The sequence below is a fragment of the Ursus americanus genome, chromosome 25 (genome assembly GCF_024610735.1).
Source record: "Ursus americanus isolate L20-20 chromosome 25, mUrsAme1.1.p, whole genome shotgun sequence".
In the NCBI taxonomy this organism is placed as follows: domain Eukaryota; kingdom Metazoa; phylum Chordata; class Mammalia; order Carnivora; family Ursidae; genus Ursus; species Ursus americanus.
Window position 1 is genome coordinate 3,810,269 of NC_142151.1, and position 22,024 is coordinate 3,832,292.

General features: G+C 38.5%; 1 protein-coding gene and 1 non-coding gene across 13 annotated transcripts in view; both read right to left on the reverse strand.

Moving 5' to 3' along the window:
• Positions 1-22,024, reverse strand: part of ERC1 (ELKS/RAB6-interacting/CAST family member 1) — a 554,385-nt gene that overhangs the window by 327,346 nt on the left and 205,015 nt on the right. The window lies entirely within an intron of this gene.
• Positions 2,109-2,215, reverse strand: LOC123778293 (U6 spliceosomal RNA). The gene has a single exon (XR_006775892.1). It is a non-coding gene; the product is annotated as a U6 spliceosomal RNA (small nuclear RNA).

Genomic DNA, 22,024 nt, shown 5'->3' on the forward strand with positions numbered 1-22,024 from the left:
TGCTATTCAAAGTGTGATCCATGAACACACATCATCAGCATCACTTGGGAGCTGGTTGAAAATACAGAATTCTCAGGATCACATCCGATCTACTAAATCTGCCACAATTTACTCTGTCATTGTTCCCTCAGCCTCTGCCTCTTAAAATCCAAACTCAAACTTAGGTAAATCTGTTAGGTCATAACTACTCCTGACCCCCCTTAGCTCCCATACCCACTTTTACTAAATATATCTTATGACATGTTAATTTGTTCTTCATATTAGTGTGAACCACATTTATATCTCATTAGACCTATGAAAATGCCTTCCTAGGGGTGCTTGGTTGGCTCAAAGCCTATGACTCTTGATCTCAGGAGTGTAAGTTCGAGCCCCACACTGGATGTGGAGATTAATTTAAAAAAAAACAAACCAACGGGGCGCCTGGGTGGCTCAGTTGTTAGGCATCTGCCTTCGGCTCAGGGTGTGATCCCAGCATTCTGGGATCGAGCCCCGCATCAGGCTCCTCCGCTGGGAGCCTGCTTCTTCCTCTCCCACTCCCCCTGTTTGTGTTCCCTCTCTCACTGGCTATCTCTCTCTCCGTCAAATAAATAAATAAAATCTTTAAAAAACAAACAAACAACAAAAAACTTCAAAAATCTTTTTTAAAAAATGCCTTCCTAGAGTTCAAGGTCCATGTTTGCTACATTTTCATAATTCACAACACCTAGCATAGTTCCTCCTAGTGTACATATGCTCATTAAATACATGTTGAACACATGCATACAAAGGAAACTAAGTATGCCCCCTCTATTGACAAATCTACCCAAAACATGTCACTAAGGGAAAACACAGTTTAACGCTACAAAACAATAAGTAAGCAATGAAAAATGAACACTTTCCTTATCTTTAAGCACCTAAAAAATTATCTAGAAAGGGGTAATTCTTGTTCTCCTTCTTTAAAAACTCACATTTTATTAAGAAGCCATCAATACTTTTTTCAGAAACTACAGTTCTAGTGGCTTTTTCTGTGTCAAAAAGACATACATAATGCTAGTGTAACCAGTTGCCCTACCATAAAAATCTCCCATGCAAATTTAAGAAAAAAACCAGAATGCTACTATTGTCAGGTTTAAAGAAATACCAAAAATCAAATCTGACTCAGCTATTTGTGTTTTCATTGGAAAAAATAATTTTAAGCTAGAAAAAGAGCGTAAAAGGGGCACCTGGCAAGCTCAGTTGACCATCCGACTCTTGGTTACAGCTCAGGTCATGATCTCAGGGTCCTGATATCGAGCCCTGTGTCAGGCTCCACACTCAGCGCAGAGCCGGCTTCAGATTGTCTCTCCCTCTCTCCCTCTGCCCCACCTCCTGCTTGTTTCACACTCTCTAAAATAAATAATCTTTTAAAAAAAAGGGCTTAAAAATACGCTACTTAGAAGCAAAATGATATTGCTGAAGTATTACATATTAAACATCTATATTATGCATAAAATGCTACAGAGAGAATATACAGATATTGGGTTTGTGAACACACACCGACACTCCTTCTCCTTTACCATCCCAAGAACAGCTCCATTCACACTCACTTAATATAAAAACTAAGATGTGAAATATCATTATACCACCTAAACACCTACCCTTGGCTTAAAAATATCAATTTCAGGGGTACCTGGGTGGTTCTAGTTGGTTAAGCGTCTGACTTCGTCTCAGGTCATGACCCCAGGGTCCTGACATAGAGCCCTGCATTAGGCTCCCTGCTCAGCGGGAAGCCTGCCTCTCCCTTTGCCTGCCACTCCCCCTGCTTGTGCTCCCTCTGTCAAATAAGTAAATAAAATCTTTTAAAAATACATCAATTTCTATGATATCATCCCCAAAAGTATACAAGAAACTAAAAATAATAGTTTTACATGTTTTATGTCTAATTATAATGTTTTTGAATTATTTAAGAGCTGCTTTAAAGAAGTATTTTTATTTTTATGGCATTGTATCCAAAACAATATACAGATAATAAGCCATAATAAAAAAGAAAGATTTCAATATAGAATATAAAATCATTAACAATGTAGAGTTTTATATAAACACTGTTAAGTTCTACCAAAAAATGCTTTCAATGATTAACAGTTTTTGTTTTAAATATGGAACACTTCACAAATTTGCCTGTCATCCTTTTGTGGGGGCTATGCTAATCTTCCCTGTATTGTTCAAAATTTAGTATATGTGCTGCCGAAGCAAGCACCAACTCAACAGCTTTTAATCAGCAAGGGAAGAGAATGACAATTAGTCCCATCTTCCATTTAATTTCACTTATTTCCATGTTTCTGGTCGCCTTCTCGGCAAGGATCTAATATTATTATATATCCACAGATCTGAGGCAAGGCCTATCTCAAAGTTCCTCAAAGGTAACTGAATTGAAATTTTTGACAGAAAGCTCTTTTTTAAAAAAAATTAACTTATTTGAGAGAGAGAGAGACAGAGCACAAGCAAGGGGAGTGGCAGAGGCAGAGGGAGAAGAAGACTCCCTGCTGAGCAGGGAGTCCGATGTGGGGTTCGATCCCAGGACCCTGAAATCATGACCTGAGATGTAGGCAGACACTTAACCGAATGAGCTACCCAGGCACCTGAAAGCTCTTTTTTTTTTTAATGTTGGTTCTCAGAATAACTCTAATCCATTACCATTAATTCAATGAATATTTCATGAAAGGTTCTATGTGCTAGGTATTATCCTGGGAATATGGCAGTGAAAAAAAGAGACAAAAATCTCAGCCCTCATTGAGTTTATAGTCTATGAGAAGAGACAGAATATAAGTAAAATACACTGTATGCCAGTGGTAATAAATCCAATGGAAAAAAAACAAAAGAGGGAAAGGGGTATAGGAATGGGGGTGAGACTGCAATTCTAAATGAAGTGCTCGGTAAAAGCCAAACTGTGAACATAACATTTTAGTAAAGATGTAAAGGAAAAGGGAAAATGAGCCACAGCTATGCACATATCGAGGAGAGAGTTTTCCACACAGAGCAAACAGCAGATGCAAAGGTCCTGATGTAAGAGTGTGCCTGGCTGACGTGATCAAAGTAGATGGAGACACAGCATACCGACAGATGAGGTCACACAGGGAATGAAGGGCCAGACCCTCCAGCAAGGGCAAGCAAACTTTTTTTTGTAAAAAGCTAGATAGTAGATGGGAGTTAAGATGGCGGAGGAGTATGGGACCCCTTTTTCAGCCGGTCCCCTGAGTCGAGTTGGATAGGTACCAGACCAGCCTGAACATCCAGGGAAGGGGGAGGGAGCCGTCGCGTTCGGGCGCCGGGAAGTGGTAGCCACCTGCACGGGGGGAGCGGGTGGACTCGCGGATCGGCACCCCCGAGAGAGCAGACTGAGACCCTGAGCCGGGGAACGCACCACCAGACTGAAACGGAGGTCCGGTGCGCTCACTGGAACCAGACTGAGACCGGGAGCTCCGGGAGCGCACGGGGCAGCTGGCGGCAAGTGGTGTTAGAAACACAAAGGACAGAGACGCGCCGGCCCTGGAAGTGAGGGCTGGGACGCCGGGTGTGGGGAGCACATCCCGGGACGCTGTAGGGTGGAGCAGCACCAACAGAAACAGAGTTAAAGTGGCCAGAACATCAGTGGAGAACGGTCCTCGATCCCTCTGTTCTGAGACAGAGGCTGAGATTCGGCCACTGCTGCTCTGACTCTCAGAAGAGGCACAGCAAACGGCCAGGGAAAGCCGCCAGAGATCAAAAGCCTGGAAATACCCGCTCACAGTGTGCCCATACCCATCCCCCCTCACAGGGGACACGGAGACTCTACCTAAACAGGGTTGCCGGAGTATCGGCGCGGCAGGACCCTCCCCCAGAAGGCAGGCTGAAAAATCAAGAAGCCCACATCCCTAAGATCCCTATAAAACAAGGGTGCACGGCCTGGGTCCCGGTCAATAATTTGGGCTCTGGACAACCCCGCAACCTCTCCTCATCAGAATGACGTGAAGGAGAAGTACCCCTCAGCAAAGAAAAGACAATGAGTCTGTGGCCTCTGCCACAGAACTAATGGATATGGATATAACCTAATTATCAGAAATGGAATTCAGAGTAACAATGGTCAAGATGATGTGTAGACTTGAAAAAAAAAATTAACGAGAATGTTACTGAGAATATAGAATCTCTAAGGGCGAAAATGAGAGCGAATCTGGCAGAAATTAAAAATTCCATGAGCCAAATGCAGTCAAAACTAGAGGCTCCGACGGCCAGGGTGAATGAGGCAGAAGAACGTAGCAGCGAATTGGAGGATGGGTTAGTAGAAGAGAAAACTAAAATAGAATCTGGACTCAAAAAAATCCACGCTCAGGAATGTAGGTTACAGGAGATTACTGACTCAATGAAACGTTCCAATGTCAGAATCATCGGCATCCCCCAGGGGGTGGAGAAAAACAGAGGTCTAGAAGAGATATTTGAACAAATTGTAGCTGAAAACTTCCCTAATCTAGCAAGGGAAACAAATATTCGTGTCCAAGAGGCAGAGAGGACCCCTCCCAAGCTCAACCACGACAAACCTACGCCACGTCACGTCATAGTGCATGTCGCAAATATTAGATCCAAGGATACAGTATTGAAAGCGGCCAGGGCAAAGAAATTTCTCATGTACCAAGGCAAAGGCATCAGAATTACGTCAGACCTGTCTACACAGACCGGAATGAGAAAAAGGGTTGGGGGGAGGGATTTTTAAAGCTCTTTCAGAGAAAAACGTGCAGCCACGGACCATTTATCCAGCAAGGCTGTCATTCAGAATTGATGGAGAAATAGATACCTTCCAGAATCGCCAGTTATTGAACAATTTCGTAACCACGAAACCAGCCCTATAGGAGATATTAAGGGGGGTTCTATAAAAGTAAAAGGGCCCCAAGAGTGATACAGAACAGAAAGTCACAATCTATAGAAACAAAGACTCTACTGGCACCATGGCATCATTAAGATCATATCTCTCAATAATCGGTCTCAATGTGAATGGCCTAAATGGTCCCATAAAACACCACAGGGTTGCAGATTGCATAAAAAGACATGACCCATCCATGTGCTGTCTACAAGAGACTCATTTTGAACCTAAAGACACATTCAGACTGAAAGTAAAGGGATAGAATACCATCTTTCACGCCAATGGACGTCAAAAGAAAGCTGGGGTAGCAATTCTCATATCAGACAGATTGGATTTTAAACTAAAGACGATAGTTAGAGATGCAGAAGGGCACTATATTATTCTTAAAGGATGTATCCAACAAGTGGATATGACAAATATAAATATATATGCCCCCAACAAGGGAGCAGCAAGATACACAGCCAACCCTTAACCACAATAAAGAGACATATAGATAAAAATACACTAATAGTAGGAGACCTCAACACTCCCCTATCAGCAATAGACAGATCACCTAAGCAAGAAACCAGAAAAGAAACAAGAGCTTTGAATGCCATACTCGATGAGTTGGACCTCATAGATATATATAGAACACTACACCCCAGAACCAAAGAATACTCATTCTATTCTAATGCCCATGGAACATTCTCAAGAATAGACCATGTTCTGGGTCACAAAACAGGTCTCAACCGATACCAAAAGACTGAAATTATTCCCTGCATATTCTCAGACCACAACATTCTGAAACTGGAACTCGACCACAAGGAAAAATTTGGAAGAAACTCAAACACTTGGAGACTAAGAACCATCCTGCTCAGGAATGACTCGATAAACCAGGAAATCAAAAATCAAATTAAGCAATTTATGGAGACCAATGAGAATGAAAATACAACAGTCCAAAACCTATGGGATACTGCAAAGGCAGTCCTAAGGGGGAAATACATAGCCACCCAAGCCTCACTAAAAAGAATAGAAAAATCTAAAATGCACTTTTTATATTCTCACCTCAAGAACCTGGAACAGCAACACAGGGACAGGCCTAATCCACACACGAGGAAGCAGTTGACCAAGAGTAGAGCAGAAATCAATGAATTAGAAACCAGGAGTACAGTAGAGCAGATCAACAGAACTAGAAGCTGGTTCTTTGAGAGAATTAATAAAATTGACAGACCACTGGCAAGACTTATCCAAGAGAAAAGAGAAAGGACTCAAATTATTAAAATTATGAATGAAAAAGGAGAGGTCACGACCAACACCAATGAAATTGGAAGGATTATTAGAAACTATTATCAACAGCTATATGCCAAAAAACTAAGCAATCTGGAAGAGTTGGAGGCCTTCCTGGAAACCTATGAACTACCAAGACTGAAACAGGAAGAAACTGATTTCTTAAACAGGCCAATTAATTTTGAAGAGATTGAGTCAGTGATAAACAACCTTCCAAAAAACAAAACTCCAGGCCCGGATGGTTTTCCTGGGGAATTCTACCAAACATTCAAAGAAGAAATAATACCTATTCTCCTAAAGCTATTTCAAAAAATAGAAACAGAAGGAAAGCTACCAAACTCATTCTATGAGGCCAATATTACCTTGATCCCCAAACCAGGCAAAGACCCCATCAAAAAGGAGAATTACAGACCAATTTCCCTAATGCATATGGACACTAAAATCCTCAACAAGATCCTGGCTAATAGAATCCAATGGTACGTTAAAAGGATTATCCATCATGACCAAGTGGGATTCATCACTGGGATGCAAGGGTGGTTCAACATTTGCAAATCTATCAGTGTCTTAGATTTTATCCAAAAAGAAATATTCAAAAATCATATGATTCTCTCAATAGATGCAGAAAAAGCATTTGACAAAATACAGCATCCTCTCCTGATTAAAACCCTTCAGAGTGTAGGGATAGAGGGTACACTCCTCAATCTCATAAAAACCATCTATGAAAAGCCTACAGCAAATATCATTCTCAATGGGGAAAAGCTGGAAGCCTTTCCCTTAAGATCAGGAACACGACAAGGATGCCCACTCTCACCACTATTATTCAACATAGTACTAGAAGTCCTTGCAACAGCAATCAGACAACAAAAAGGGATAAAAGGTATCCAAATCGGCAAAGGAGAAGTCAAACTGTCTCTCTTCGCAGATGACATGATACTCTATATGGAAAACCCAAAAGAAGCCACTCCCAAACTATTAGAAGTTATAGAGCAATTCAGTAATGTGACGGGACAAAATCAATGCTCAGAAATCAGCTGCATTTCTATACACGAATAATGAGACTGAAGAGAGAGAAATTAGGGAATCCATCCCATTTACAATAGCACCAAAAACCATACGTTACCTTGGAAGTAACTTAACCGGAGACGTAAAGGATCTATATTCTAGAAACTATAAATCACTCTTGAAGGACACTGAAGAAGACACAAAAGGACAGAAAAATATTCCATGCTCATGGATCGGAAGATTTAACATAGTTAAAACGTCCATGCTACCCAGAGCAATCTACACTTTCAATGCTATCCCGATCAAAATACCGATGATATTTTTCAAAGAACTGGAACAAATAGTCCTTAAATTTGTATGGAACCAGAAAAGGCCCCGAATCGCCAAGGAACTGTTGAAAAGGAAAAACAAAGCTGGGGGCATCACAATGCCGGATTTCAAGCTGTACTACAAAGCTGTGATCACAAAGACAGCATGGTACTGGCAGAAAAACAGACACATAGAATAGAGAACCCAGAAATGGACCCTCAGCTCTTTGGGCAACTAATCTTTGATAAAGCAGGAAAAAACATCCAGTGGAAAAAACACAGTCTCTTCAATAAATGGTGCTGGGAAAATTGGACAGCTACATGCAAAACAATGAAACTTGACCACTCTCTCACACCATACACAAAGATAAACTCCAAATGGATGAAAGACCTCGATGTGAGACAGGAATCCATCAAAATCCTAGAGGAGAACATAGGCAACAAACTACAACATCGGCCAAAGCAACCTTTTTTAGCAACCTTTTTCATGACACATCTCCAAAGGCATGAGAAACAAAAGAAAAACTGAACTTGCAGGACTTCATCAAGATAAAAAGCTTCTGCACAGCCAAGGAAACAGTCAAAAAAACTAAGAGGCAGCCCACGGAATGGGAGAATATATTTGCAAATGATGCTACAGATAAAAGACTGGTATCCAAGATCTATAAAGAACTTCTCAAACTCAATACGCGAGAAACAAATAAACAAATCATAAAATGGGCAGAAGATATGAACAGACACTTTTCCAATGATAACATACAAATGGCTAATAGACACATGAAAAAATGTTCAAAATCATTAGACATCAGGGAAACTCAAATCAAAACCACACTGAGATACCACCTTACGCCAGTTAAAATGGCAAAAATTGACAAGGCAAGAAACAACAATTGCTGGAGAGGATGTGGAGAAAGGGGATCCCTCCTACATTGTTGGTGGGAATGCAAGTTGGTACAGCCACTCTGGAAAACAGTGTGGAGGTCCCTTAAAAAGTTAAAAATTGAGCTACCCTATGACCCAGCCACTGCACTACTGGGTATTTACCCCAAAGATACAGACGTAGTGAAGAGAAGGGCCATATGCACCCCAATGTTCATAGCAGCATTGTCCACAATAGCTAAATCGTGCAAGGAACCGAGATGCCTTTCAACAGATGACTGGATTAAGAAGTTGTGGTCCATATATACGATGGAATATTACTCAGCTATCAAAAAGAACGAGTTCTCAACATTTGCTACAACATGGACGGCACTGGAGGAGATAATGCTAAGTGAAATAAGTCAAGCAGAGAAAGACAATTATCATATGATTTCTCTCATCTATGGAACATAAGAACTAGGAAGATCAGCAGGGGAAGAAAGGGATAAAGAAAGGGGGGGTAACCAGAAGGGGGAATGAAACAGAGAGACTATGGACTATGAGAAACAGACTGAGGGCTTTAGAGGGGAGGGCGGTGGGGGAATGGGATAGGCTGGTGATGGGTAGTAAGGAGGGCACGTATTGCATGGTGCACTGGGTGTTATACACAACTAATGAATCATCGAACTTTACATCAGAAACCAGAGATGTACTGTATGGTGACTAACATAATATAATAAAAAATACATTAAAAAAAGCATTTATATTTTCACGTCAAAAAAAAAAGCTAAATAGTAAATATTTTGCACTTTGTAAGCCATTTATAATCTGTGTCACATACTCTTCCCTGTAGTTTTTAACCATTTTAAATATGGGAAAACCATTCTCAGCTTGCAGGCTATATAAAAGGTACAGGGCCTGTAGTTTGCTAATCCTTGCTGCAGAGCTTTGTAGGTCACTGGAAAGCCTTTTGCTTTATTATTTTTTTTAAGATTTATTTATTTATTTGGAAGGGGGTAGAGGGAGAAGGAATAAGAATCTCAAGCAGACTCCCAGCTGAGCAGGGAGCCCGATCCAGGGCTTGATCTCACAATTCTAAAATCATGACCTGAGCCGAAACCAAGAGTCAGACACTTAACCAACTGAACCACTCAGGAGCCCTGCCTTTTGCTTTAGGAAGCAATTCCTTGGTATCATCAAGTACAAAAGAATATCTCATAAAAACTAATTAAAAATAACCTAATAAAAATTCAAGTTCCTATCAACTAAGGTAAAGCTACACATTTGTCTATAATTTAAAACCAGTAATGCATTCTGGAACACCTGGGTGGCTCAGTTGGTTGAGCATCTGACTGGTGATTTCGGCTCAGGTCATGATCTCATGCATGGTGGAATCAAGCCCCAAGATGGGCTCTACGCTCAGTGGGGAGTGCGCCTGAGATTCTCTGTTTCTCTCCCCCCGCCCCTCCCCCCACTTGTGTTTTCTCTCTCTCTAATAAATAAATAAATCTAAAGGGAAAAAACCCTTGTGCTTGCTTCAGCAGCACATATACTTAAAAAAAAAAACAGCATGCATTCTAAGTCCAACTGTCAAATTTTTCAGAAAAAAGTTAACCTTCCCTTATCTATTTTGCAAATATTTACTAAATGCCAACAAAGGGCTCCACAGTTTTAAGGAAGAGAACAGAATATGATCTCGCTGTCCTCATGGAACTTATTTTTGAAAGAGGCAGAACAATATAAACAACTCAAGAAGCATCTCATAGCACAGCGTCAGGAGCTATGGGGAAAACAAAACTGAGCCATGTAATAGAGATACTGAATACATGAGTAGATACAATTTATTGAACTAGTTTATTGAGCTACAGTAGTAAGGGTAGACATCACTAAGGAACTGTCATGGAGGATGTGAAAAGTGAGCCATGTAAAGAACTGGGGAAAGAGTTAGAACATAAGTACAAATGCTTTGAGGATAGCAAAAGCTTGGCTCATTTTTTTTTTTAAGTTGATATGGCGGTGTATAGCAAAGGGGAAGTAGTAAGTGGTGGGGACACAAAGGTGGCAAGAAGTCAGATGATGCAGAGCCTCATAAACCATGGTAAGGAGTTTGGGTTTTATTCTGAGTATAAGGGGAGAACACGGCAAGGTCTTAAGCAAGGAGAGAGAGCATTTACTGTAAGTTTTAAGAGTTCAGTCTAGCTGCTATAGAGAAGAGACTAGTAGAGGAGCAAAATGTAGAGGCAAAGGTACAAGTGAGAAAGCTACTCTGTTAGTCTGAGCAAGAGAGAATGCTTCATAGGAGAGCATGGAGAGAAATGACTGAATTTCAGATAATACTTGTGATGTGTGATAGGACTCACTTATAGATTTAATGTGGGGAGTGAGAGGAGAGAAGATTCAGGAATTAGTTGGTGATTTATTACCTGAGCAATGGGTGAATGGTGATACCATTTACTGAACTGGGGAACACTGGGGAAGAAGATTTGAAAAGGATGGGCAAGATGAAGAGATCTGTTCTGGGCAAAGTGAGGTCTGATATCTAATGATGTCTTTAGACATCATGGAGAGGGGTGCTTGGGGGGCTCAGTCGTTAAGCATCTGCCTTCGGCTCAGGGCGTGATCCCAGAGTCCTGGGATCGAGCCCCACATCAGGTTCCTCCGCTGGGAGCCTGCTTCTTCCTCTCCTGCTCCCCCTGCTTGTGTTCCCTCTCTCACTGGCTGTCTCTCTGTCAAATAAATAAATAAAATCTTAAAAAAAAAAAAAAAGACATCATGGAGAAATTATCTCCACAGTATATTATTCTGGAGCTCCTTACGTGTGTGTGCATGTGTGTGTGTGTACACACATATGTATATACATGATGGATATGTCCCATATACACAATAGATGGGGGCCATAAATATATGATTAATATTGAAAGTCATGAGACTTGAAGACATTTTCTGAGAAATGTATATGTAAAAAAGACAACAGGGCTGAAGATGGAGCCCTTTGAAGTCTTGGGGAATATGGGAGACCCAGAAATGACAACAGAGAAGAAATGACAAGTGAAGGACAGTGAAATAAGTAGAATCTGCTGTCAGAAATGCCAAAAGAAAATAGTGTTTCAAGGAAGGGAGTGTGTAGAATGATGCTGAAAGGAAAAGTAAGGTGACAAAAAGTGACTTGTGGACCTGGCACACAAGTGAAATACACCACCTAAAACCCTGGCAAAAGCAGTTTCAGGGAATTGATAAAAATAGATTAAAAAATAGATAAAACAGAAGCCTGACCTGATTAACTTGAAGAAAGTGAGAAAATGCAGATGGCAATTATATAGAGTTGATTTTTTAACAAGATTTACTGAGCAGGAAAAGAGAAAAAGGGCGTGCCAGCTAGAAAGGACTATCCTATCAAGGGAAGGACTTTCAAAGATGGAGGGTGGAAATGTTAAAGCATGCTTATGATAATGCACTAGGAGAGAGCAAATTTTTTAAAATAAAGGAAAGCACCATCCTTGAACTGGGGGACTAGGATAGGATTAAGAGAAAAAGTAGTAGAGCTGAGCTTAGAACAGTGACACCACCGTAAAAGAACATGCGAACACCGGAAGAGAGACGCACATGAGCTGGTAGATCTAATGTGAGGAAGAGGCGGTGGGTAGCATCTGATCCTGATTTTCTCAATGTAATATGAAGTCAGCAGCTTTGAGGTGGGGGTAGGGGGGAGGGATTTTGTGGATTTGACAAAAGGAGAGAGAGTAGGATATAATTATCTCTGAAAATGTAAAATCAAATTTAATAGGCATTTGGATTAGAATTGCCTGTATAATTGGGAGCACATTTGAAATATGTGGCCATAAATCTGAAGCAAGACCTGTCAGGACAGTTGTGTGACTTTTTTCCCAAGTACTACGCAGCATCTCAGTGCAGAGGCAGTACAGGATAGGAAGTGGTGGTCAGAGCTGCACTGTCTTTCGCAGAAGCACTCAGCGGACATGTAGAATTCCAATAGATAACCATCAACTCCACATACTTAAATGCACAGGAAAGAGGGAAGTTTTATGCTGGCCAGAAAGGCACACAATCCCCCAAATCTAAGAAAAGACCCTGCTTAGAATGGCACAAGAACAGAAGAAAAGAAAATGAGAGAACCTATTCTCACATTTCTTAGTACAACTTGTGCAGTTGTTTCACTACAGTGGTAATGCCTGTTAACCAAACTCTATAAAGATAAGAACCCAGCACTGTTGGTATATTCAAAATCAATTTATAAAGTCCGAAAAAAAACAAACCGAGGATATGACATAATGCTATGGTTGTACTGTGCCAAGAAATCTGAATATGTGCTAGAGAAACAGAACCAAAGAAATTCCTGCCTTCAAATAATGACTTGACTTTTTGGATCTGTGGCAGAATAAATATACTGTCATTTGTTTTCATTCTTTAAAGAAAGCTGGTCCGTGTGGCTCACTCTGGATTTCTCCTTGATTTGGTGATAATGACACAGGAAAGCACAAGCATTTTATGGAGAGCATCCATTTATTATATGCATTATCTTAATTTCTATCATTGTCTAAAACAAGACATATAACCTTAGACTTTTAAGTAAAATTTTGGTACTAAGAGAAATAAACATATATGTCCTCATGCCTCACCTCTATTTTTTCTTTTCAATTTTATTCTTCCCTTTTCAATTTTATTCTTCTTCCCCAACACTCCTACTTTATTTTCTTCTCCCTCTCATAATTTTCTGTTTCTGTGCCTTAGGCCTCACAGAATCAATCAGAGATCCAACCCTTCTTGGTGGAAGTCAGACCTAGGAGGTTGCTGGCCCCATGACCTAGGAAAAGTAACATTCTAGCATGAACAGAACGATAAAATACATATAGCTTTTTACTTCCTGTTCTCTTGTTTCCCTCTTTCCATCTGAAAAGTGCTTTGTAGATATTAAGGAATTTACTTTCATTGCCCCAAGGCTCTGTCAATTATGAGCGCTGTGAATGCTACAGTTTAATCATACCACACAACAGTATACCAAGCTGGGTGTGCAGAAAGAGCACACCACTCATACTTTTTTACTTGGTGGTTTCACAGGGCTCAGCTTAAAAACTAATTTAACTTGGAAATTTCTCTGTAACATGCACATGAAGAGGTAATAGCTGGAGGCTACTATGAGAATCAAGGCATTAATATAGCATTAATAAAAAGCAGATATATTAAGTAGAGAATGGTAACAGTTTTTGTCCGGTGCAAATAAAAGCTAGGGATCAGCAAACTCCATAAGTGGTTCTCCTCATAAATTTTGGGTAAAATACAGGAAAATTATTAAATCAATTGGGTAGAAGATTATTAATCACTAAAGCATTCCACTGAAATGGAAGGAAAGAATCAAGTTTAAAGTTTCTAATTTCATTAATAAAGGATGGGCCTAGAGGAGAAAGGAAGACAAAAAAATAAATAAAAATTGTAATTTATGAATGTGAAAATTTATGTTGTATTTTCATTACAAAAAATTTTAAATTCCTCTTCCAAGGGGTCTTTAACCAATAGAGTTCTGACTGTACACAAAACATGATAATTTATAAAAATTCAGTATGCCACAAGTGAACTATAAAAGTTTAGTTTACATTCCTCTGCTTTTGCTTTTGTTAGAGACATAGTGACCTCATAATAAAATCCAAACTTCCTTAATTAGCACCAAAGGCCCTTAACAATCATCTATATTTCTATTTTATGTCAATATTTCTACTCCCTCCTGCAGTAAGTTTTTTGTTTTGGAGTGTTTTTGTTTTGGGCTCTTCAGGTGTCTTAATGTCATTACCCTGTATCTGCCCAGCACACAAGTACTCATCCTTCAAGATGAAGATCAAATGGCAGCAACCTGGCAAAGCTTTCCAGCACTCCCCCAAGCGGACCGCTTCATCCCCATGACTGAGAGGTCTGCACCTGAACTACAATATGGTCTATTATAGCATACATGTAAACTAAAATATTTTCTAGATTCTTTGTTCATAAATTATAATTAAAATACACAAATATTAACTCTAGAGTTAGAAATTAAATATAAGAAAAACTAAAATATACAGTGAAATTCAAATTGCCAATATTGATTTAATATGCAGGCAAATCATGGCTCACAGTGCATGTACAATACTTACTACTATGGTCCAAGTGCTTTTAAGTCATAAGATGATTATATTGTCCCAAAACTTTTCTTTGTCAAAGCAGTAAAGACAAGTTTGCTTTCTACGGTTCATCATAACATCATTTGAACTTTGCTTGAAATAAAAGCCTCCTTTCTTTTCTCATTGGTCCACAGCAATTACAGCAATAATACTTGATAACAGTGAGATCATAACCACGAAATGAATGAATATGGATAAATATGCTAGTTATAGGATTTCACCCAGATGATCCAAAATATGAACATAAATTGTGTTTTAGATTGTCACTGAAATTGAAAATACAAAATCATAACATCAGCATGGTAAACTCATTAATCTCTAAACATGTTCAAGGTCCCCAGGGATGTGAGAGCCCCTGATGAGAATATAATGATGAAGAGGTTAAAAGCAAAACTTTTAACAGTTGGAGAGCTCTGGATTAAATACTGGTTTACCATTCATTACCAATGTCATCATAGGCTCTTTAAGTTTCAGGGTTTTTTGTTTTTTAGTTTTTATTTGTGATATAGAGTTGTTATGCGGAATAAATAAGATAATGTATGAAAAATGCATAGCATAGGATTTGGCACATGGCAAAAACTAGTGACATTCATTATCACGCACGCACGTGCACACACACATATCTACTTTATTATATTTTAATATATAAATTTAAATACCTAAATTCCCCATACATTAACCTGCACAGAATCATGGAACATGCTTTTTCTACTTTGTAGGTGGTGGGAAGGGTGTGTGTGTGTGACTGAATGTTCTGTTTGAATGGCAAGTCTAGCACTATGTTAGATAAAATACTGTAATAACCACCTTTATAAGTCTCTCATCATATACAAAGCACCTTAATGTTTATCATCACTTATCTCTTTTGTCACCTTATTCAAAACACTTTCATGAGGTTTTATTAATTCCACTTTATAGAGAAAAGCCCAAACCTTCAATAAAATTTAGTACTTAGCCCCACACCATGGAAATGGTACTCAACTTCAGGGCTGTCTGATTGCAGCTACCATACACTTAACCTCTCTGCTACAGTAATTATAAGTGAAAATCGCTTATTTGGTAACATCTCAGAAACCAAATATTGACTGAATATAGCTTACATGATACATACAAAATAAATGAAAAGGTGGAAACCTATCGCTTTATAGAGCTGTTACCTTCCATGGCTTCCTTTGTTCTGAAGAAATTTCATCCTTCAGTCTTTTTTTCCTGTTTCCAGAAGAGCAGCATTTCTTGGCATTCTCATATTGACTCATTTCATTTTTCTCAACTGAACTCTTCAGAAAGTGAGCTTCAGCCCTAAGACTGGGAGCATTTCTACGCAGGTCTGCCTTTTAAAAAACTACACTTTCCCTCCACTTGAAATGATGAGTATAAAAAAATAAGCCTTTAGTTCTTCCATAGATTTGTCTCTTCGTTTACATTGGATGGTAGATGTGAAAGTGTACTGTGAACTATTAGAAACTAAATAAATGTAAGGCATTTTAACTTTTTTTTTTTTAAAGATTTTATTTATTTATTTGACAGAGATAGAGACAGCCAGCGAGAGAGGGAACACAAGCAGGGGGAGTGGGAGAGGAAGAAGCAGGCTCATAGCAGAGAAGCCTGATGTGGGGCTCGATCCCATAATGCCGGGATCACGCCCTGAGCCGAAGGCAGACGCTTAACCGCTGTGCCACCCAGGCGCCCCGGCATTTTAACTTTTAACTTTACGCAGACAGCCCAAAAAAGGAGGCAAAGGCTCAGGCAGAAAGAATCAGGAATAATTCTACATCTATAAGACTACCTCAGGGCACTTGGGTGGCTCAGTTAGCCTTTGGCTCAGGTCATGATCCCAGGGTCCTGGGATGGAGTCAGCATGGGGCTCCCTGCTCGGCGGGAAGCCTGCTCCTCCCTCTCCCCCTCCCTGCCTCACTCCTGTTCTTGCTTGCTCTGCTCTCTCTCAAATAAATAAAAAATCTAAAAAAAAAAAAAAAAAAAGAAAGAAAGAAAGAAAGAAAAAGAAAAAGAAAAAGAAATTACCTCAAGGCCATACAGTTGCCAAAAAACTAAACCAAATGCTAGGTCACAGGTAAAGACTAATCTCACCAAAGGGCAGAACCCAAATTACCAATGAATTAAAAAAATATGTCTAAGGCATTGCCCGGGAGGAAATGGGCTGTGGAATGTTAGATGATCTATGTTTCTCTAAGCTTTAATATTCTGCTAAGTTCTTGACATTTTTCATTACTCATTAAATCAATTAATATTTAGTTAAACAACACAATCAGCTGTCAAACACTAGGGATATAAGACCATGAATAAAAATAATTCTTGTTCTCAAATACCTCCCAGGCATCCAAGCAAATAAGTATATACTGAGTGCTACGAGAGTATACAAGAAAGGGACCCAACCTAATCTGGAGGTAGGCATGATGGTGATAATCAGGAAAAACTTTCTGAAAAGTCATACAGGAACTTTCTTTTTTATTTTTTTATTTTTTAAGATTTTATTTATTTGACAGAGAGAGAGAGAGAGCACAAGCAGGGGGAGCTGCAGAGGGAGAGCTGCATGGGGCTCGATTTCAGGACCCGGGGATTATGACCTGAGCTGAAGGCAGATACTTAACCAACTGAGCCACCCAGGTGCCCCCATACAGGAACTTTCTCAAGGGATTACTCCAGGTTACTAAGCAGAGGATATAGTACTAAGCAAAGAGAACTGTACAAATAAGGCCCTGATGAAAAGGAGAATGTGTCATACTGGGGGCAAACCACACTCAGTATGACTACAGCTTAAAATTGGTGCAGTGGAGAGAAAAAGGAAGCTGACATAAACAAAAATCAAATCATTATACTAAGCAAGGAATTGGAAGTTTATCCCAAATGTGTAAGACTTTATGTAGGGAAGTGATATAATCAGATTTCCAAAATTTAGGAAAACACACTGAAGGGGAATCATAATTTGGGAGACAGAGGCACAATTCAGCTTTTACAGTTATGTAAAAAAGAATCAATTTGACTTTGCCCTGAAGTTACATCGATAAACTGAACTGGTAATGAGAACAGACAAAGCTAATATACTTTATACTAACCAACCTCCTTTAAATAAGGTAATAATAGTCTGTGCTGACTATTCCTCTCACAACACATTCAAAAAAAATTTTTTATTATCTCCAAACTAAATCATCATGACCACTTCTCCAAACCCATTATTCCTTGCTTTTAGCTCTCTTAGAAAGTCATCTGCAAAGAACTCTCTTTTTTACATCTCAATTAAAAGATCACATATGAAGGAAATAAATTTTTGCTACAACTTTCAAAATAGTTAAGTTTAACAAACTTAAATGATTTTTTTAATTTAGAAACTCATAACTAACACCAAAATGCTTAAAACCTAGACCAAACAGCTAGCTACAGCATCTTAACAATGTCTTTTGTGGCCAGTGGGGTCAAATATCCCAAGTACAACAGACACAAAATAATCCTATCTTAAGGAAAACAAGTGAAGACAGTTTAAGCAGATACATTTCTTCCTATGACAAAGGTCAAGTTCTTCCATTTCATTAGACTTGTATCATCTTCACTGACAAACACCAACATAAACAACCGAACATCAACAATGGAGAAACACCTCAGCTTAATTTTTTTTAAAGAGAGCATAATATCAATGTGTATGCAAATAAACCAAATCACCTTAGAGCTGCCCATTAAGACCCCTGATTTCCTGATCTTTACCTCCCACTCTACGATTTCAAATTCTGAGACCTTGAAGTCATATAGATAACAGAAACTGGAGGTTGGGAGGAAGGTTTCTGCAAAAGTGTAACCCATACCCAACCCAGCCAACTGTCTTGAAGTTTTGTGACCCACTCCTTTCCCCTTGCTTCACTCTCAATTCCCTGTTACTCCATTATACTGCTCCACATGTTTTTACACATATTAAGTGTGACAAGGTAAGCGGTACCAATGAATACAATGCTTTTGCTCTAGTATCCTGAAGAGTTTCATTTGCCTCTGTACCCATGCCAGTATGACACCCCAGAGGGTCTTTCACAGAGGCAAAGGGTGGCATTGCTATCTTGAAATCAATGGAAAATGGATTTTTATAAGTTCAAATATGAGCTGATATAGAGAAATCAACAGAGATAATGTTAAATGTGAAAAATTTTTTAAAAGGATAAAAATCAATTCCAAAAATGTTCATTCATAGCCAGTGTTCTAATGCCTTGCCAGTCAAAGCATGCTCCACAGATCAGCAGCACTGCCTGACAGCTGTCAGAAATGTAAAAGCCCAGGCCCTATCCAAACCCACCACATCAGAACGACATTTTAACAAACTCCAATACAATTTGTATGCCATTAAAATTTGAGAAGCACGGTCTAAATTACCTTACCAAATAAATCAAAATATCTAAAATATAAGTTGTTGTGGAGCATTTCTTAAGCAAGGCTGAAAGTGTTGTATGAATCATTGGGGCAAAAGCTGGAAATAATCCAGTCACTACTGAAGGAATATCTCATACAGCAGGCTAGAAATGGTAAAAGAGTGGCAATTCTCACCAAAGGATAACACAATTAACACAACTTCTGACTCCCATACTCTGAGGAGGCAAAAACATATATTTAAAAATGTATTATAATCTAATATTGTGTCTGGACCTCACAAGGACATACAAAACAAGGAACAGAGGAAAGTTAAGATATGCAGTAAACATGAAATCAGAGAAACTGAATTTGTACTAAAGACTCTACCATATCATAGCAATGACCCTGAGTAAGTCCACTAACTCCTCTGAACCTCAATTTTCTCATCTGTAAAACAGGAAAATATCATCCACTTCATACCGTTGCTATGATCTGAAGTGAGATAAAGAATGAGATTGGGAGGGATGAGGTTTATCTGATAAAATATTGAAAGTCCATTCAAATTTTTATTTCAGATATGTGACAATGTTTAGTATAAGTACGTCCCAGTATTTACAACACATTAATACTAAAAAAGCAGTTATTGTTCATCTGAAATACAAATTTAACTGATTCCTCATATGCGTATTTGCTAAATCTGGCAATCATATACAAATTCAAATTTTAACTAACTGTAAATTTAGACTTTCTTCCCTTCTCTATTGAATTTGCCATCTTTAGCTCATGTACAGAATAGAATGCCAGGTAATTGTCTACAGCTGCAACTAAAAAAAAAACTACATTTACCACTTCTCAATGCATGATGGCACAAAACTCAATACTTTTCAGTAGAATAGTTAGGTAGATCAGTACGAGTATGTGTTCATACATTTTTTTCTACCAATGAATCACTCAAAATAATAACACTATATTTCAGGAGAAGTTAGTTAATGGAGGTGTAGCTACACTGTGCTTGCGTGACCCATTACAAAAAGACTAGGCAATAGTATTGCTTGAAAGGAATAAAATAAGGAAATACACTCTTGAACAATGATGTTGCTTAAGAAAGCCAAAAGAATGACAAGTAGAAGCAAAAAATGCAATTAAAAACAGATCATTCTCCTAGATTATAAACTCTTGTCTATAAATCAAACTCCTTGTAAATAGATCACACAAGGTGAGAAATGCTTTTGGGCCTATAAAATCCTGAACACTTCAGCTAAAAACAAAGAAGAAAAGATGAAGCCTTCAAAATATAGTTATACCTCTTTTTGTAAATGATATCTTATGAGGTTTTAGTGTCTAGTGTCAGACAATAATGAAAAAAAAAACCAATTCTAAGATGTGCAATCAGAGAAATGGCGTGTTGACTGAGTTAGATTTTAGAAATCAATGTAGAACTCTTTCACCAAATTAGATAAAAGAGATTGTAACAACAGGGATGCATCTGAGCAAGACACAAGTATTTAACTTTTATTACGTAGCAATATAGGGACTCTGGTCTAAATGCAGTTGATAGAAAGTATCCCACAGATTTGCTTTGAAGACAAGTCTGCAAGAAGCACTGCTAAACAAAATAGGGGTAATAATAATATTGAGCTCAATTTGTGTAGCCCAGAGAGTAAAAGAGATGATATTTATAGGCTTCACCTATTGAATGTCTTGCTTTTAGCCACAGATGCTACTAAAATAAAAAGTAATGATGATTCTGAATCAAATCATATATTTTCATCTATTCATGGAATCATTTCTTTGCATTCCTTCGGTGGGGATAATGTCACTGAATAGTAACTAAAGACATGTAAATATGTTTAAAGATAGAGAATGAATCTTCAGTCAACATCACTCTAAATAAAAATCTCTCTGCTTTGTATACTAAATGGAAACAGGGATTGAGGAAAGCAGGAGCGAACAAGAGAGGAAGAGAGAAAACAAATAAATCTGTCCAAACCAGAAATGCTTAAAAAACAAACACTACACTTAACTGTCACTATTAACACAAAACAGGTGGTTAAAGCAAACACTTAAAAGTATCTTGCCCAAGGTCCCATAATGAAGTTATCCAAAGATCCAATCCAATCTTAAACCATCAATACTCTCTTGATGATCTGCTCAATTGGACTTGGTAAAACCATAATTAAAATGGTGAAATGCTTCTATACAGAAAAAAATACTGCATTAAATTCCAATCTGAAACAAAGAAAGACTTTTTACACACTACACCAAAATGATCTTTGCCACTGGAAAAACAAAACCTGTTTTATTTTGTATTCCTTGGAAAATAAACTTATTTAGAAATAAGTATAGTTTAATGGCATTTACTGCTGGAGTAAAAACTACTAAAATGATCCAGCTAACAATATTTTAATTAGAATAACTTGTAACTCAGAGAATTATGCATACAACAATGACTTCCACAAAAAAATTCTTCTGGAGCAGGGTTTTGTTTAGAGATATTTAGATCAAAACCTGTTATATAAAAGAAAAAAGTGGTAAAACCTCCCGATAAAAATATGTCCACTTGATGCTTAAGTTAGAGATGAAAGTTCTCCAAACACAAGACTTCACGATATTTGGTTACTAAAGCTGAACTATGTTCAGCCTGTGCCATACTTGGAATTACTTAAGTGTTACCCACACTGCTTTACTATACTGCGTGGAGAAAACGTTTACAGTAGAAAATGGGAAAATCCTTTTTAAATGCAGTATTTGTGCTTGCTATTTTTATTGCAAACAATGTAAGATTTGTTCTGTAATAAGTATGGTTTGAAAAAGAAGTTCCATAAAAACTTAAAACAAATAAAACTGAGTCATTGGTAGTAATAAGACAGGTAACCAATAATGTAAATGAAAATTAAATTTTTTACAAGAATATGAAAAAGCCCAAGAGTTAAGAAACATGTAAAAAGCAGAAAAGCAGGGGCAGATGGGTGGCTTAATTGGTTAAGCAACTGCCCGCAGCTCAGGTCATGATCCCAGAGTCCTGGGATTAACCCTGCATCAGCCTCCCTGCTCAGCCTGCTCAGCACGGAGTCTGCTTCTCTCTCTCTCCCTCTCTCTCTCTCTTTCTCCTCCTTTCCCACTTGTGCTCTCTCCCTCTCACTTTCTCAAATGAATAGGTAAAAATCTTAAAAAAAAAAAAAAAGAGGAAGAAGAAAAGCAAGATAGACTAAAAAACGTCAATGAGG